This window comes from Myotis daubentonii, chromosome 2, assembly GCF_963259705.1.
Source record: "Myotis daubentonii chromosome 2, mMyoDau2.1, whole genome shotgun sequence".
NCBI lineage: Eukaryota > Metazoa > Chordata > Mammalia > Chiroptera > Vespertilionidae > Myotis > Myotis daubentonii.
This window is the reverse complement of record NC_081841.1, coordinates 26,484,452-26,504,113: the sequence shown is the minus strand read 5'-3', so window position 1 is coordinate 26,504,113 and position 19,662 is coordinate 26,484,452. Positions and strand designations below refer to the sequence as shown.

Genomic DNA, 19,662 nt, shown 5'->3' with positions numbered 1-19,662 from the left:
ATTCCTACTGTCAGTCTGATGTACACCCACATCATATTTTGCAGTTCTGTTCCATAAGGAACTAGTGGAACTTTATTAACTTCAGCTTGTCACAGAGGTGCTCATCTGGCTAATGAGGGCAGCATTATCTGCCTGCATCATTGGAGGTATGATTAGGATGGCCTACTAACAACTAAATGAGAACCCCCTGGCTTTTCCAGGTAACGGTGATTCAGAGTTTCTGAGAAGTCCCATAGAATCTGGAAGTCACCTCCTATCCTTTCGGGATAAAGGCAGGGTATGGCTTTGATTAGTCAACATGCAAACAAATAAAGAGGCATTTTTGGAAGAAAATCAGCATTTTACACCACAACTACAGTGAAATGTTGGGATGGTGTCTGAGCATGTGTGAGGAAATGGGCCATGCTTTCCACCCTATTAACTTTAGGCTGAAAGCCAGTGGGAGACAGCTGACCTCGCGCCTGATCTGTCACAACCCGGTTTTGGCCCAGACCATCTTGGTCAGACCACACAATACTGGCCTAAAAACAGCTTACTAGGGAAAGTGACAGGCATGACTAACTAGCCAGGGAGCTAGAAATGAGGGCCTGGGAAGGACCTCCTGGTAGCTGAGCAAAATGAAAGACTGTGATTCATTGTTACTATCAAGCAACTGGTCATCTCGTAACTGCTGGTCAAGAGTAGGTGTGGAGGAAGTGACAAGAGAAGAAAACTTCCCAAACCCTGCCAGTATATGGAGTACACTACATGCACGGGTGGGGCAAGGGACACCTGCCCCTTTGTCTATTAATTATCAGAGCCAATCTGACACTATGCATGGACTCTGCCCCACATACTGTGGCTCCTTCATTCTTGCCAAGGTGGCCTCCATCCATATAGATCCAGAACAAAGCCCTGTGCTTGGCCAGTCCCATGTCTGTCAATCAGGTTACCTATCACCTCTTCTCTGTTTTATTTGAGAACAAAACTGCATATAACTCTTCAACAAGCCCTATGGATCCTAATTCCTAAGTCTGTTTTGACTAAGGCAGGAAATCCTTACCCTCGGCTCAGCATCCAATGGCTTAGCAGTGGTTACTCCTTGTCCCAGGATGCAGACGCCCTGGCATTGACTACTGTGCAGATGCCATTGTCCTCTTTTCCTCCTTCACAGCATCCGGCTTCACTTAGTTCTCTTCTCCTTGCTCTCTGAAATTCCATGTTTCCCACACAGGATTCCTCACCTCCCAGCTCTCCTATGCTGTTGGGGGCAGTAGTGGGTTGAATGATGGCCCCCCCAAAATGATACATCCACATCCTGACCCCTGGAACCTTTGAATGTGGGACTTATTAGGAAAAAAAGGTATTTGCAGATGTATTTAAGTTAAAGACTCAAGATAAGATCATCCTGGATTATTTAGGTTGATGCTAAATCAGTGGCAAGGGTCTTTATAAGAGAAAGGCAGAGAGAGATTTGACATCTAAAAGGAGAAGGCCCTGAGAAGGCAGAAGCAGAGATTGGGTTGTTGTGGCTACAGTGAATGCCTGGAGCCACTGGAAGTTGGGAGAGAAAGGAATGGATTCTGCCCTTTAGCCTCTGGAGGGAGCACAGCCCTGCCGACACCTTGATTTTGGATTTCTGGCCTCCGGAACTCTGAGAGAATAAATGTGTATAGCCACCAGTCTGTGGTGATTTGTTGTGGCAGCCATAGGAAACTAGCACACTAACTAATACTGACTCCTTTTATAACCCGTACTTTGAGCTTGGTGCACCCTTTAGACTTGGTGCACCCGGTGCTTCTCCTACTCATCTCAGTCTCCTTCACCAGCCCCCCAGTCCTATCCTTCCAAAGTGGGTATCTCTTACAGCAGGATCCAGTTCCATTCCTCTCCTCACTAATCTCCTTTGCTTAGAAGAACTGATCTACACTGAAGATTTGCAGAGACATGTTTTACATGCAGAAAGATTCTTCTGCATGCAGGTTAATTTTAGGGAGAGGGTGAAAAACCTAAATGCCATTGTGTGCTCCTTCTGCTCTGTCCTTGAGCTTGATTAATGATAGTTTCTCAGAGTATGCAGTGTGGCATCTGTGTGCACACTTCCCACACAACCTTCTAGACTTCTTAGTAGTAATATCGCTGGCCAAGGGGATCAAGAACATGTTTTTTAAGATTTTCTTTTATAAGAATAGATCGATCTAGAGACAAATGGTAGGGGAGTAGGGTTTAGAGAGCAACTAAAGGACTTGAATGCATGCATATTAGTATAACCAATGGACACAGACACTGGGGCAGTGGGGGCTTGCCTGGGGTGGGAATGGCTGGGGGGAGGGGTCAATTGGGGAAAAAGGAGACATATGTAAAACTTCAGATAATAAAAAAATAAATTGATGTAATAATAATAATAGTAAGAAATCATTAGATGTCAAAACCATGAAAAAGTTTGGACATAAAAATGTGACCAAGAAGCTTAAAAGAATCTAAATCAATAAATGAGACAAACTCTCTGAGGATATAATAAAAGAAGTAAACCTTACACACACACACACACACACACACACACACACACACACACACACACAGAAAAAAAGATGTATTTTTTTCATAACTCTTTTCTGGGGAAAATATTATTAATGCATCCCTTTCACATTCTGGATTGTTCTGTGGTGTTCAAATCACAGAACTGGAAGGGACTTTAGCTGATTACCAGGCACAGTTGATACTTTTTGTCATCAAAGACGACCAGGTGTCCTCTCCATGTAGATGAACATGTTGCACAGGAATGCACACTCAGCATATGCTTCTGTGCACGTGTAACTCTATCCTCCAAAACTACATAAAGATAATGAGATAACTGGGTAACTAAGAACTTGGTACTTGCAAAGCTGTGTAAGGAACACCAGTTTCTGATGTGCATGGAACATAAATTTTACAAAGTGGATTTCAGAAAGGTTGTCTTTCTTACCTGGAAAAAGAAGAAATTTTGGTTCATTCTGCTGACACTAGAAGAACCATCTTTGTGAAATAAAACAAAGTGAAAAGTAAGGGAGGGAAGAAGAAAGAATAGCATCAAAACCCAATCCTAGGTTTGATCTACTCTGTATAACTCTTTTTAGAAAGGTGCTATTATGCAAAATATTAGGGGAATGGTGCCGGGAGCCGGTCCATGCTTGCTGTTTCAAGGGACCTGGCATATATGGCATACTTTTCTTAATATGTTTGCTCACCTTCTTGGCACTATGTGTTTTAACCAAGGTCACCTCTGAGAAAGGTTGTTTCCCCAGGTAGGGATTTTCCCCTGAAGTTAGGGAGGGAATAAAACCCCTTAACTAAGTGCCAGGCGGGTAATTAATCACTTTAACTACAAACAATCATGCTTAAGCTACATAATCTTTACTCCCTGGAATGGAGATAAGAAACGCCCTAACCTTTGGAATAGAGATTGATGGGATTGAAAAAACTGGTATAAATACAGATGTAACAAGACAGAGAGAGACAGAACTTAGAACACAGAGCCAAGAAGACAGAACCTACACAGAACCTACAGACAGAAGAACTTCGCTGGAGAGAACATGGCAAGGGATCCTGGACTGAACCTGACTGCAGAGGTTGGCAAGAGAGCCTGACTAGAACCTGGTGACTGAACCTGGCTGGAGAACCTAGCAAGAGAACATGGAAGCAGAACCTCTCTGGAGATCGAGACCAGAACTTGGCTGGAGATCCTGGCTAGGCTGCTGATCAACTGAACACTGTCTCCGTGTCATTCCTTCTTCGCCGACTCCGTCCACGCCTTTGGGGAACCCCTGGACCCGCTGGGGCTGGACCCCAGCAGAATGGAAAACTTCATGGAACCATAAAATAGTTTTAAATGTAATTATAAAAACTAGCATGAGTATTAATTCACAATTTCCCCCACCTGGGTCCCAAATGAAAGCCAGCAATAGGCAGCAAATAATTGTTATTAACGACATATAGCATGGCATGTGCAGTTGAACTTCAGATGCTCTGAGAATAGGAGAAGCTGGTGAGATTGTCTTTAAACTGGCCAGTTTGTTGGACTTTTCTGTGTGGCTTCCCTATGAGGCCTCTCCCCTCCAGGCCATCTCTCCCATATCAGGAAGGGCAAGTGGCTCTGGGAACTGCCACCGAAGTCTCACAGCCAAGTCTCTGGTTTTAAGATAAGAGAGCTATTCCATTTAGCTGACTATTGAAGGCAGATTCTTCATTCTGTACCGGGAGCCGGTCCATCCTTGCTGTTTCAAGGGACCTGGCATATATGGCATACGGTTCTTAATATGTTTGCTCACCTTCTTGGTGCTGTGTTTTAACCAAGGTCACCTCTCTGAGAAAGGTTGAATCCCCAGGTAGGGATTTTCCCCTGAAGTTAGGGAGGGAATAAAACCCCTCAACTAAGTGCCAGGTGGGTAATTAATCCCTTTAACTACGAACAATCATGCTTAAACTACATAATCTTTTCTCCCTGGAATGGAGATAAGAAACGCCCTAACCTTTGTAATAGAGATTGATAGGATTGAATCAACTGGTATAAATACAGTTGTAACAAGACAGAAACACACAGAACTCAGAACACAGAACTAAGGACACAGGGCTTGGAAGACAGGACCAAGAGAGACAGAGCCTAGGCACAGAACCTACACAGAACGTTCTCTAGAGACAGAAGAACTTCGCTGGAGAGAGCATGCCGGAGGATCCTGGACAGGGACTGGCCTCGGAGCCTGGAGGCGGAGCCTGGTGAGAGAGCATGGCAGGGATCCTGGACTGAACCTGACTACAGAGATTGGCAGGAGAACCTGACTGGAACCTGGACACTGAACCTGACTGGAGAACCTGGACAGAGCCTGGCTGGAGAGCCTAGCGAGGGAACATGGCCACAGAACTTCCCTGGAGATCCTAAGCAGAACCTCTCTGGAGATCCAGACCAGAACTTGGCTGGAGATCCTGGCTGGAGATCCTGGCTGGGGATCCTGGCTAGGCTGCTGATCAACTGAACGCTGTCTCCATGTCATTCCTTCTTCGCCGACTCCGTCCACACCTTTGGGGACCCCTGGACCTGCTGGGGTTGGACCCCGGCAATTCTGAAGTTTATTTACATGAGAGAGAGAGAGAGAGAGAGAGAGAGAGAGAGAGAGAGAGAGAGAGAGAAAGAGAGAGAGAGAGAGAGAGAGAGAGAGAGAGAGAGAGAGAGATCCTCAACACCGTTTCCTCTCCTTAAAAACAAAAATTAGAAATAAGTGGTTTAGCCCTAGCTGGTTTGGCTCAGTGGATAGAGTGTCAGCCTGTGAACTGAAGGGTCCCAGGTTCAGTTCCGGTCAAGGGCACATGCTCAGGTTGTTGGCTTGATCCCCATTGGGGAGCATGCAAGAGGCAGCTGATCAGTGATTCCCTCTCATCATCGATGTTTCTCTCTCTCTCTCTCTCCTTCTCCCTTCTTATCTGAAATAAATAAAAATATATTTTTTAAAAAAGAAATAAGTGGTTTAGTCTAAGGGGGCTAATCTTTTATATGTTCACTAAATATTGATTTATGGATTAAGGATTTTTTTTAAGAATTAGTGTTTCCCTTCTGGACAACTAAGTTTGAGTCCTTTGAGACACATTAATGCAGCCAAGATAATTTATATGTGGCCAAAGCTATCAGGCCTAAAATGAATCAGATTTGGGAGATGTCAGAATTATATTTACAGTGAAAATTGTGGCCTGGGCTGGATCTGGGCTTTTGTGAATATTTCAGCCTTTTTGCCCTTCCAATGTCCCCTTGCTATGATGGCAAGAGTAGACAAAGGTCTCAGTGGATTGTGTGCAGCCTGTTATATTTTTGGAAGTTTTCTGCATAGCTGGGTACATGCTAGGGCCAGTGGGGTCTGAGAGTGCCTAAGGCCTGGAGAAACCCAACCATTTAGTTTGCAATTTGCAACCAAGTTTTCCCTTCCAGCACAGGTCACCGAGGACCATGGCAGGGCCACTCACACTCTGTAAACACTGTCGTCTTGGACATCTCCTCTGGTATTTTATTCCACTTCTATTCGGGGGCTTCTAGTGTCAAGGGCATGAGCTTCAGGCCAACGGTATCCTGAGAGCTGCCCTTGTGGGAAGAAAAAAACAAGCAGGCAGGCAAGCTCCCTCAGATGCAGTCAGCTTAAACTTTCAGGAGGAAGAGTCAGGGCGAGGAATATTAGGGTCTCAGGTCTCCCCTTTAAAAATTACAGGGTTAGTCTATATGACTAGTTCTTTCTGTTGTGGGGACCCAAGGAGGAGTGGCTACCTAGGAAGGGTTGGGGTAGAGCAGAGTGTTGACATTGAAGTCACTTGGGGAACCCTTTCAGATTAAATAGGCCTCTGTCCAGCTGGCTGGAAATATAGGTGCAGGTGGTAAAACCCCCACCAAGCAGGGCCTGTCAGGAAGAAGCCAGAAAAACCCAAACTAAAAAATGTGTTTTGAGAATCCTTTTGGTACTTTGAGGGGAGGTTATTGAAGGGATGTGACATCCCCCCTTTCTCTCACTGCCTTAAAACCTACCAAAGGGGCTTTGAGGAGACCATTTGGAAACCTTAGTATTCATCCCCTGCAGTTGGAATGGAGAGAGGATAGCATTTGACCCATACCTGGGAAAACCAAGGCTGGCAGTTCTTGGCTAGAGCAGATCACCTAGTAGGTGGGCCAGACTATGACCAGTGACAGGAAAGGTCTGTGTTTTTAAAGACCAGATTAGGCCACATGGGACGGAGGGAGTCAGTGTGAGCCTGGAGTGCAGGGACGCATTTTTAAAGGTACCCTGCCCAAAGGACTTTCTGCTCAGGATGAGGCGTGGGAAACAGGAATTTTTCTGGAGGGGTGTCACTCAATGGAGAAGCTGAAGGGACTGATGTAAGCAACCAGCTGCACTGAGAGAGTGCAGACCAAGGTTCTAACTGAGAGACCCTGGGGAACCTATGAACTTGCCTGACAAGGAGAAGAATCTTCTTTGAACACCAGCTATGCCTAGAGAGCAGCAGTACTGGATTACTACTGTGTCACCCAAATGAGTGCTTTCCGCCCCTTATGACTCCTCCTTGTCCTGCCCCCACGGTCTTTCATCCTACCCCAGAGAATGGGAAGAAAGCAGCTAGAATACAGAATCTAGAAGAGCTTCACTTTGGTTTTTATTTCTTGGCTAGATGATTGCCACTGGGATTCTTGGGGCCATATCTGCCCGGTTTTCTCTTCCCTTATCATTGAACATGTATTGAACTATTTAATGAACATAAACTATGTGCCAGGCCTACTGTTACACTCATCCTATCTGTTACTACTTTTAATCCTCATGCCCATCCTTTGAGATGGATATTATTAACCTCATTTTACAGATGAGGTGATACATATAAGTGTTAAGCAAATTCCCTGAAGTCACACAACTAGGAAGTGAGGGTGACAGAATTTGATCCCGGGAGAGCTGACTCCACAGCCCACAGCTATCCTGTTATACTGCACTGCTATAGCCCTGTGTCTTTAGGTGAACACAGGAAGGAGGTGCATGGTTCTAGAGCAGTGGGAAATCTTTTTTCTGCCAAGGGGCATTTGGATACTTATAATTCATGGGCCACACGAAATTATCAACTTAAAAATTAGCCTGCTACATTTGGTCAAACATTTAATTAACTCACCCCTAATGCATTGGCAGGGTCAGACCAAATGATTTCACGGGCCTTATATGGCCTATGGGCCAAATGTTCCCCACCCCTATTCTAGAGGCATTGGCCTGATGCAGCAGAACCCAATCAAGTCCCCTGCAATAGGGACTCTCTCTGTCCTGGCTTCTGGATTCTCAAGGGAGTGCTTATGAACCCCCATAGGCCCTTAGGCCACTCTCTACCCAGCTGTGAGTGCACAGGAACCTAGAAGAGACTTTTGTTCACTGGAATCTAGGAGTATCTTCAACAAGGGCTCTGTTGTCTTCATTTCTGTACATTACAAACCACTTATTTAATGAAGGTTGACAGGATGAATGGATCCAAGAGATGTGGAATGTTGTCAGGTGCCATGCTTTCTCTCTTCTAGGAAATAACCAATAGAATTATACTGAATCCAACTAGAAAGAACAAGATGCCTCTCAGGAGCCTTCCCTTAAGGGGAAAGTAAGGAAGACAGAGAGGAAGGAATTGGAGAGGAGGGAAATGCACCCTACTCTATCTCTCCATCTCATCTTAGGAGGAAAATAAAGCAAGAACAGTATTGATTATTTTCCAAGTACTTCCGGCAAGGAAACCAGGCATAGCTTAAATCTAAAAACCATCTTGATATTAAATTTGCTAAATGCTTAAATCCTTAAAACTTCCTCACACATCTCTCAGCTTATCACTAGCATCACAGTACGTTCTGAGTTAAGTATAAGCCAGTTCCGTTTCTTGCAATAACTGATTGCCAGTAGGCCCTGAGATGTCTGGGACTCAGCCTTTGTTGGACTGAGTCCAAAAGAGATGTTGAGCTGGGTGTCATCCTGGCACTGAAGAAAGAATGCTGTGATGTCCATTGATGTCTCCTAGTGGCCTCAAATACAAATTGAACAAGCTGCCTAACAGCATTACAATATGAAGGACACTGCAGCCACGGACCTCCCAGGCAGAGGAGCCTCTGGGGAGTGAGCCTTTTATTGCTCCCAGAAAAAAATCGTACTTGAACACACAAGGTTATCTACACACAGGCCTTTACATGACACACACACCCATTCCCAAAATCACATGCACACACCACAGAGTGTGCAGATGCAGCTCTGACTGGGAACACTGAGCACTTTTTTGCTTTTCTCCTTTTCTCCATCTAAAAGCAAGTCAAATTAATTACAGCCAATTACATACAAATCCCTTTCTGTCTGCCAATCAGGCCTGTTTGATGGGAAAGAGGTGCTCTCACCTACTTCATTATGCAAATTGATATTCAAAGGCTGAAGAACAATGCAGACTTCAGCACAGCAGTGATTTGGGGATGCTAAGAAGAAGCTGCTGGGAGAGGAGTTAGTTTAACTCTCTGATGATGATGAGAGGGCTTCAAGTGGTGATGGAGGCAGAGTCCAAGTACCAGTTACCTGATGTGAATTGGGCCCTGACATGGAAGGTCACCATGAGATCAGGCAAGATTCAGGATGATTTGGAGTCCAAATAGTCTAGACAGAATAGCTTGATTCTTTAAATACCCTTGTGTTCTCATCTGTAAGTATGGGTCAGGTGTGGCCATAAATGAACCCATACTTAGACTATCTGCAGACAAGCATGATCCATCATGCACAGAAACAATCAACACACATGCACATGCACACACAAGCACAGAGGCAGAAATCAATGAACACTGATATTTCTTATTATGAGATTATTTTATTTGGAAAAGACTTGTAACATTCAGCCATTTGTTCATTCAGGAGCTACTATGTACAGAGAAAGAGTTATTTCACTTCTCAGTCATCACAGTTGTGAGGACTTATCTTTCTCTTGCCTGCCCCACCTTGTTACCTTGTCCTAGCACTTCAAAATCTCCTCTTGAATTTAAATTACAATCTTGCCTCTGACTCAAACTAAAGTAATCAAAAAGAAGCTTTTAATAAGATTATGTAATTGTCACCCCGGTCCTCTCTCCTGGGCATGTTGCAAGCCAGACAGAGCACATAGCTGTGTGGGCATTTGTGCTTGGCAGCTGTGGTCTCGGTGACATGGAGTAGGGCTAGGAGGTGTTTAGTGTTGGGAAGCTAGGCAGTTTTCCAGCTCTTCCTGAAGAGTCAACAGATGATGACTTCAGTTTGGGTTTGAGTGTGGTGAAATCGCACATCACCTAACACACTCCATGATGAGTCTCTCCAGGATATGAGTGGCCATTCTAACACCACCCCATTGTTGTTGGTACCAGCACTCCAGGTGGCTTACTATGTACACATGAAAGGAACAATATGACTTCCTTGCACCCTCTGAAGGTTGTGTGGTTCAGTGAAGAAGGAGAAATCACAGAAAGAAAATGACTCCCAAGGCAGTCCACAGCTGGGCCGATTGGTCTGCATGGCCACTACTTTTTTAGGATGCTTTCCTGTGCTTCTGTTTCTAGTTTAAACATTTATATAAGAACAAAAAACAAAAATAAGATATCTTCTTCTTAAAATGTATACATCTTGGGGGCACTGAATGATGGTTCTATCAGTGAGACATTTATTTTAAGGTTGTATCCATAGATGTGATCACTTTGGATGGGAAAAATGGGGCATTTGATTTTGTGAAAATGGATCGTGTAGAAAAAATAGGGACTGCCAGGTTTGGATGCCCTGGAGAGAAGCTTAGGAAAGGAGAAGGGCCAGAAGTAGAGTATGAATATGGAGAGTGAAGTGCAAGGGCCAGTCCTAAACCCAAGCCAGGAAATTCCTTCTCCTTTTCTCCGATACTTCATCAACCATCTCCTGCCCCTCCCCGGTCTCCAGTTACCCACCCTGTCCTCCTACAACAGCCAGAACCCACCTCTGTCACCCTCCACTGGAATCATTGATCAGATGTCCATTTCCTTCAGTGCACTGTAAGCTCCCTGAGACAGCAGACATGCTTTCAATAACTATCTATTCAGCTCCTGGGACAGTGCCTGTTATATCATAGAAGTGTGTTAAGTGAATGAATGTCCCCAGAACATGAACTAACCATATTGACATGAAAGTTATGCCCTCTTATGGATAAAATTGCCTTTAATGAGCTAACCATTTACAGTATTGTTTCTCTGGGGAAATATATTTCTGTTTCTCTAAGACTCAGTCACTTCAAAGTACATGAGATGGCTGGGCTCCTAAACCCCTCCACTGCCTCAGTTTCCTAATTATAACATGGGAATAAATATGTTGCTTATGTTATAGGTTGTGCTGATTAAAGACTTATAATATCCATACAGTGCTTAGAAACTGTTCCCTTGCATACTAATCCCTCATTAAATGTTAGGGCTCAGATCCTTCTGCAGATCCAGGGTTTGTGCCTAAATCCTTCTCACAAAGCCCATACTGTTTCTAGTTAGTGATTAACATGTACTTTGAAAGCCATGGAAAAACTGCTACTAATCTACTCTAGAGCCCACATGTGGTCCTCCCTCCACCCACCCTGCTCCCTGTACTTGTCTGTTTCAGTGAGATTCCAGGAAGGGGTGGGGTGTGGAGGACAAGAAATGTGAATATGTGAGGGCTGTGAAGGTGTGCAAGGGAGAATGGAAGAGTCGCTCTCAGTTCTTAGACTATCCGAAAGTAGCTCTGGATCCAACGATGCTGGAAGAAGGATATCTGCCAGGTGCCAGGTACCTCTCTGCAGTCATCCTTATGGGTCTTTTGAGAGAAAGCACTTAGCATCCTCCTAGGTGCAGAGTAAGAGCTTAGTTAATGTTTCTAAATCTGTGTCTGTCACTCATTGCTGTGATAGGAAACAATTACTTCAGCCCAGCTGGTGTGGTTTAGTAGTTGAGCATCCACCTATAAACAAGGAGGTCATGGTTCAATTCCGTGGTCAGGGCACATGCCTGGGTTGTGGGCTCAATAAGGGGTGTGCAGCAGGCAGCTGATCGATGATTCTTTCTCATCATTGATGTTTCTATCTCTCTCTCCCTCTCCCTTCCTCCCTGAAATCAATAAAAATATATTTTTTTAAAAAACCACAATTACTTTAATTATGTTTTTATTGGACTACTATTGGGTCCTCCCCCAAATAGTTTCTTCCAAGAGTGGGGAAAATAGAGAACTGGGTTTGTCTTAAAGTCTTCCCTGCTTTCATGTCTGTATTGACAAAGAATTGTCTGTCCTTTCAGACTCCCAGGAAAAGTAAGCCTAACTACTCCTACCTCCTGCTCTCTTGGAAACTTAGAAAAGAGCTTTAGCTCTAGCTAGTTTGTCTCAGTGGATAGAGCATTGGCCTGCAGACTGAAGGGTCCTGGGTTCGATTCCGGTCAAGGGCACATGCCTGGATTGTGGGTTCGATCCCCAGTAGGAGGCATGCAGGAGGCAGCTGATCAATGATTCTCATCATGGATGTTTCTATCTCTCTCTCTCCCTTTCCCTTTCTCTCTGAAATAAAAATATATACTTTTTTAAAAAAAAGAAAAGAGCTTTAGCTTTGCTGCAAATTATTGATGAATCAGGGAATTTATAACATTCCCAAGTTTATCATTAATGCCCATTTTGACTAGTTTAACCATAGAAAATATGTTGTTATTGTCATAAATAGTTGCTACTCTGTCATCATTTATTCACTGATGAAGGAAACACTGAGGCTCCCTAATGACCCCATGACTTGAAAAATTTCAAGAATGTCAAGTTTGATGTGGGTTTGGGAGAACCTGAGATGCGATGGTTTCAGTCCCTGAAGCTCCTCTGTTCGCTGCCCAGCCCAGGGAGCTCTCTTCCATCCTCCACACCGTTTAGGGTCTCTACTGGCCAAATCCCACTTAACACACAGTATTTTAAAGAGCCTTAACTTGTGTATGTAATGGTACTCTCTAAATCAGGGGTGGGGAATCTTTTTTTCTGCTAAGGCCATTTGGATATTTATATCATCATTCATGGGCCATACAAGATTATCAACTTAAAAATTAGCCTACTATATTTGGTCAAACATTTAATTAATTCATCCTAAATGCCTTGGCAGGACCAGACCAAATAATGTATCAGGCTGTATAAGGCCATATGTTCCCCACCCCTGCTCTGAATAATCAGTTTCATTGCTTTTCAGTTTCATCACCTCATCGTCATTTATTCTTTCAACACATAGGCCTTAATAAACAGCTACCATACACCATTTACTAAGACAGGAGATGGGAAGATCAGACAATGCTGTGCAAGCACATTATCTCTAAACTTTCTGTCAGCACTGAACTCAGAGTCCAACCACACACTTCATCTCAGAGTCCTAGCAGCTGCCACACTGTCCATGGCTAAGGCCTAGAGGCCCTGGGATTAGAAAGACCAATAGTCCCTCCAGAAACCCCCTCCTGCCCTTTGTGGTTAACCCTCTGTTCATCTTGGATTCTGCTTCCTTACAGAATCCTGTCTCTCTCCACAGTTCTTTAGATTAATTAAGGCATCTGTTGTATCATCTGCCTGGCTTTTTATTTAAATTGTTATATTTTCTGCACTTAGCTTAATACTTAGCACATAAGGGCAATTAATTCAACACCTGTTTATTGGATGGTTGCTAGTTACCCTGTGAGTAGGGTTGCCAGATTTAACAAGTAAAAACAGAGAGCACCCACTTAAATTTGAATTTCTGATAAACCATGAACATAATGTTAGTATAAAGTATGTCCTGCAACTTCAAGGACACCCTACTATGAGGTGCTGAAGGTGTGCTGAGGAGGTCTCAGGGTCATAGTCCAGTGCGGGAGGCAGACAGGGTTCTTAAAATGTAAGATGGCAGATCCAGTGATAGAGGAATTTTCTCAGGGCTCCTTTCAGGGTGAAATAAACACAGTCAATGTCAAGTCCTCCCACTGGTACGGGCCTGCCCACGGCCGTCCCACCTGCCACGTTGCTCCTTAGCTTCCCCTGAGAGGCTCCTGTTTAAACAGCAGCACAATGTTCACCCGGGCAGCCGTGCTCCACTAAGGCTCCGCAGCCTTTCTACCATGCTGTTGACAAAGTCAGTTCCTGTCTCTTCTTACTCTAGGGCTGCGTGATGTTACATCCTGTGAGAGTTACTTTGTATGCTTCCTAATGAACTTCATCCTCTTAATATTCCCCTCATCATGCTAGACCTATTGTTTTGATGTTTAGTTCTATTTCCCAAATGGCCAGCTACCCGATCCAATTTAGTGTCATAAGCAGATTTAAAGAGAAAGTTTTCCATCCTATCATCTAAGTCAGTGGTTCTCAACCTTATGACCCTTTAAATATAGTTCCTCATGTTGTGACCCAACCATAAAATTATTTCGTTGCTACTTCATAACTGTAATGTTGCTACTGTTATGAATCGTAATGTAAATATCTGATATGCAGGATGGTCTTAGGCGACCCCTGTGAAAGGGTCGTTCGACCACCAAAGGGGTCGCGACCCACAGGTTGAGAACCGCTGATTGTTTAAGATGAAGCATTTCCCTGTGTGTTTCTTAAGTTTACCCCAGACTCCCAACTCAAGCTGGTCATGTCCACCCTTTCACCAAGTGTCCCACCTGCCTCGTCAGAGAGGCGTCTGGTTTGATAAAGAGACACTTCTTTCTTTGCATCTTACTTTGGCATTGGCTACAGATGTTTTTGCATTTTGTTAATTGGTTCCTGGTTTGGAATTATAGAATAGTTTTCTATTCTATAAACTATCCTAAAGTAGACTAACTTCTTTATAACCCATTGACAAAGTAAACATGACATATGTACTTGACCAGCAGAAGGATCCAGCAGCCTGGTATCTTAAAACAATCATCATATAGCTCACTATGGGAGCCTTTGAATAATGCCCTACTAGGTAGCTGAGAAAATAGCCCCATTAGTATGCATATTTCCTTCTAACTATGTCCACCTAGACAAAGATTTTAAAAATGTCAGTGTGAAATGGACTTACCTAGATTATTTTCCAAATTAAGTGTGCCAGTAATCCCAGCTCTTTAGCCATTTCCTTATTCTAGAAAAAGTATCTTTTCTAAGCCTGGGATGAAACAAACCTTAGTTTTTGTTTTAAGTGGAAAAATAAATTTTAATATGTTTATCTGATGCTAACTTGAAGTTGTCCCACTGAAAATTTGTATCAGACCAAGCTAATGGGGCTAGCTTCAAAGAGGAAGGCATGTAGAGGTAGTACATTGTTAGAGACAAGAGTTTCCAGAGAACAGTGGCATCGTGTCCTTAAAGACAGTCTAAGCTCAGCACATCCTGTAAGAGATGAAAGGACACAGGACAAGTCTTACGGCCAAAGTTTAAGCATCTGATCTAAAATCTGGAAGAAGCCCTAAAATAGCTTTATCTCATCCTGTCTGTTTTTCTCTTGTTTTACATGAATGGAAATTGATATATGGTGTGACATACTAATATTTAACATATTTACAATGTTTATTTGCCTCTTCCTACTGGACTGTAACTTGGGATAAGAATTTTTGTCTTTGTTTACTCATGTATCTTCAGTAACTGGCAAATATAAGTGCTCAGATATTTGTTAAAGAATGAACTAATGAACCATTTAGTCAATGAATGAATAAGTGACTGGATGAGAAGATAGTTATATAATTTATATCGTATTCATAGTATAAACTGATACTTTTCTTTCTTTATTAGCCATTTGAACTTGACAAACAAAAGATAGTTTCATAACTAATGGTTGGGGAGAGAGAGGTAATATAGATAAGAAATATTTTACATTCATAGTCTCAGATAAAATTTGCTCATCTTGTAGTTTCTGCTATAAAATCATCTAAATTGAGCAGTTATTTAAAAAGAATAGTGAGTGAGGTATCCAACTGTACTACTATTGTAGCTTATCAGATCTTAAATTATAAAGTGATTTCAGGGCTTATTTGGCAAGATACTTGCTTTCTTTGAAGCCCTTGATTGCTCCTTATCTTGTGTGAGAAGAGTACAGTAGGGCCCTATGTGTGTCCATGAGCCAAGCCTGCACTATTCTCTGAATGAGACCTCAGCTTCTCAATGAGTGTTGACTGAGTGCTTTCTCCTTTCCATTCCCTCATTTAACAAGAGATAGAATAACTGTCACCATGCCACTTCCACTTTCAGAGGGGAAAAGATATAACAAAAGAAGCTTATATAAAGGAATGACTAAAAGTAAAAACAGTTTTTAAGATCTTCCTGGAATAAGAACATATTAAACACAATCTCTTAAACCATCTATGATCTTTTGTATCTAAATGCCTGCATAGTATTCACATCTAAGTATCATAATGTATATAGCAGGTGAGGGTAACCCTAAAGAGGAATATGAATTAGTTTAGAATGATTTCCAACAGAAGGGTTAAAGGTAAAAGGGCTTTTGGACTTTACACTTAGTCAACTGGAAAAATTGAGTCCCATTCCTCTACTAATAGGGTTGTTGATCTTTAACTTTTGTAGCAATCACTTTGTAATAATTATGTTAGCTTTGTAATTGGAGTCCTATTAAGGATGACATAGGCACGTTGGACTTTCGTGACCCCAAAAGGAGTGGTGGGGGGTGGAGGCATCTGCCTTCCCTTGCCATTGGCTCTAGTGCAGTGCCTGGTGCCGAGTGGGTACTCAGAACCTATGTGGTGACCGGATGGAGGCAGAGATAGAGGGGACAGGAACAGAGAATGTCTGTTTGGGCTTGGATAGCCAATGAACTGCTCAGGCCTCTGCTTCCTGCTCCATGCAGGGAGGAATTTGATCAATCAGCTTTCTCAAATTTGGTTTCACTATCTTAGAGACACAAAATTCTTAGAAAAATGTATGGTAAAGTTTGTTGAGGAAATACTATGTCAATGTTAAATAAGTTTGTTTTTTCCCCCAAAGGATTTGTCAGGGCCCTCTCCTGTGAGGATCCATTGTGAGCCCCCAAAGGAGATGCAGTTTGCACAGTAGGATCCCGGGGGGTCCCTCCCAGGGGTGATATTCTGTCAGTTGGAGTGCCCCCACATAGGGCTGACTTTATTGACCAAAGCAGGAAGTTCTGCTGTGCTGAAAATGGGTCACAATGTGACCGTGTATGCACATGCTGGCATTTTCATTTCTCAGGATGGAATTGACTGATCCAATTGATTGACAGCAGATCAGAACTCTGCCTGTTGCCCTGACATGCCTCTCCCTGGATCCTCACTCACCCCAGGCCTTGCCTGGCATAGACCTTTGGCCGTCCAACCCCAACTCCAGCTTCACGACTCTGAAGAATATTGCCACTGTGATAGGAACCTCAGGTTATCATGCTAACAACTGTAGCACCCCTAAATTCATTGGGTCATCTTGCATATTGAAACCCTGAAAGTCACCTTCAGTATTCCCCTCAAAACTGTATATAAGCTGTTGGGGCTTATAGTGAAGTTCTGGAATCTCAGTTTCCATAGTGAATCCATCTGTAATCTTCACTTAAAATCTTCTTTTAAGGCCTTTTCTCCTTTCTAGCACCCACAGCTTTTATAAAATACCTGTGACCATCCCTGCATTCTCACAGGTCAGTCTGTGGAGTGGTGGCAACCACACATCTTTGTAACAGTCTCACCTAAGGCTAAGTTGAGGGAGCACACCCAAGGCTACCTGTAATGCACAGGATGACTTAAGGATAAAACTCAGATGCCTTAGTCCTTAAGCCTCTGTTTCATTCCATCTCCATGTTAGCATAATTATCTCCAACTCTGTCACATTTTTGGTGCCAAAGAAATATTCATATGCTTTGTCAAGTCCTAAATTTGACAAGCTCTTTTGGGATCTCAGATCTGATATATTTTTTGAAGGGAAAATGGAGAAAGTGCCAGGAAAGATGTCCTCAGCTGGCATGAAGACATATTAACTCCTTATTCACCAGGGATGCCAGAATAACACTAGATCTGAGAAATATTAATGCTCAGCTGTGTGTTGCATGATAATGCATTAACCAATAAGGAGGATACCTTGAATTTTTTAATATAATAAATGCATCTACATTTGTGCTATGAAATTCATTCATTCATTCATTCATTCATTCATTCATTCATTCATATTGAGAGCTTACTAAGTGCCAGGTACTATTCTAGGCAAAAGAGAGACAGCAGTGATCAAAACAGATAAAGATATTGTCCTTCATATCACTTACATTTTAAAGGAGGTGGAACAAAGAAAACAAGTTAGAAAGGCAATTATATACAATATTATATACAATTGCTACAGAAAGAGGTAAAGCAGAGAAGGGATATAGTGAGTGTTAGCAGAGGACTTGCAACTATAAATTGTGTGGTCAGCAAAGGCCTCAGTGAGAAGACCATCAAGTCTGACCTGAAGGTAGTGAAGGAGTGATGGGTATCTGGGGCTTTCCAAGTAGAGAGAAGGACAGACTAAGACAGGAGTTTGCCTGGTGTTTTCTAGGAATGAGGAGGCCAGCGTGGCTACTGAGGGGCGGTGAGGGAGCGTAGTGGGAGATGAAGGGGTGGGGATGAACTTGACCCTGCCATTTCCTCTCCTGTCTTCTTCTGAATTGGATTCTGCCAAGGCTTTCATTTTGATATCTTGTTCATATATTCCTCCCATTATATTTTTTTTCTGAAAATAGGCCAGACCCTTAGTATTTCCCAGTGAATCTCCCTCCTCTAGTCTCTCTATTCTTCAAGCCATATGCTTGAGCTGAGTAATGATACCTAAATGTTGTGATGTGCACACCTCATCCTTCCCCAGCCTGACCATTCAGCATGCTCTATAGTATGGCTTCTCTCTATGCACCAACTGTGTTCCACGTACATGTACAAACATTCTTTTCAACTTTGGTTAAGACATGGTGCTCGGGTCCTTCTGCATCTTAGCTTGTGCCATTTTTCTTGCCCTGAGTGCCCTGCCCACACCTCTGCTTCTATAATCTCCAATCTCCATCTCTGCATCCTCCCTATAGCTTCCCTATCACCGTCCTCCCATGATAATCTCCACTCCCTCTAGACTCCCATTGCCTTTACTTTCCTTACATCCTATTTGGAACTTGGCATACTCATTTAGTCGTGGGATTTTTCTATTCTACATATGTTGGTTGAGCATCTGTTCTATGAACATAGAACTCTGATGTGTTTTACAGTTAAGTGTCAGGATTCTGCCTTTGAATCCTTGCTCTGCTCATTTCTAGCTGTTTGGCCTTATTCATACTGCATACCTCTCTGCATCAGTTTCCTTGTCTGTTAAATGGAGTTAGTAATACCTACTTCATAGGGTTAATGGGAAGATTGATGAGTTACTTAATGTGTGATACATTAACAGAGACCTGTTAGCTGCTGCTGTTATTATATTATCATTGTTATTTCCAACTGAACTGTAACTTAGGGGTTATATCTGTTGCCTCATTTCACTTGAGGTATTCATTTCAGAGCTCAGTAACTTATGCATAGATTTTACCCATTAAATATATGTTGATGATAATGTTTTATGGTCAGACATAAGACTTTGCAAAAACACCTAAGACTTAAGGTACAGGTTATTTTAGTAAAGTTAATATAGGAATAAACCCACTTGCTCTAGTAGCTCAGGGACCAAAGCTCAGTTAGCTAGCACAACATCCCCAATTAAAACTTTCATGAAAGTGAGTCTGACTTTCTAATCTGTTGCTGTATTCACAGCTAGGTTGTTCCATGGGTAGGATTCTGGGTGCCTACACTTGGCCCCAGGTTTTAAAATGGAGGATTTGTAATGAAATGCCATACCTTATTTCTCCTCTTAGAACATTGTTGACATTCAGTTTCAAAGTTTAAGTCACTCATTTAATAAATGATGGAGCTTTGATTTGAGCTTAGATCTTTTAAGCCCATAACTCATGTGTTTATTCACTATTTTATCATTAAATTGCCTTTTCAATGTAAGTATAGACTGCTTCCTTTTAGCCATCTGTTCCAAGCATTTATGGCGATAAAACAGTGAAGAAGATACTGCCTTCAAAAAGCCTGCTCTTGTGTCCTGGTCTGACCTTCTTCTTCCCTCTTTGGGCAAATAAGGGATCGTGATGGGAGAGGGAGGAGGCCACTTCCTCCTGCCACCTCCTCCTGTCTTCAGACATTGCTCAGAGTCTGAAGTCACA

The 19,662-nt window shown here is 42.8% G+C and overlaps 1 protein-coding gene across 1 annotated transcript in view; it reads left to right on the top strand.

The window, feature by feature from the left end:
* GRIN2B (glutamate ionotropic receptor NMDA type subunit 2B) overlaps positions 1 to 19,662 on the top strand; it is a 429,133-nt gene that overhangs the window by 389,132 nt on the left and 20,339 nt on the right. The window lies entirely within an intron of this gene.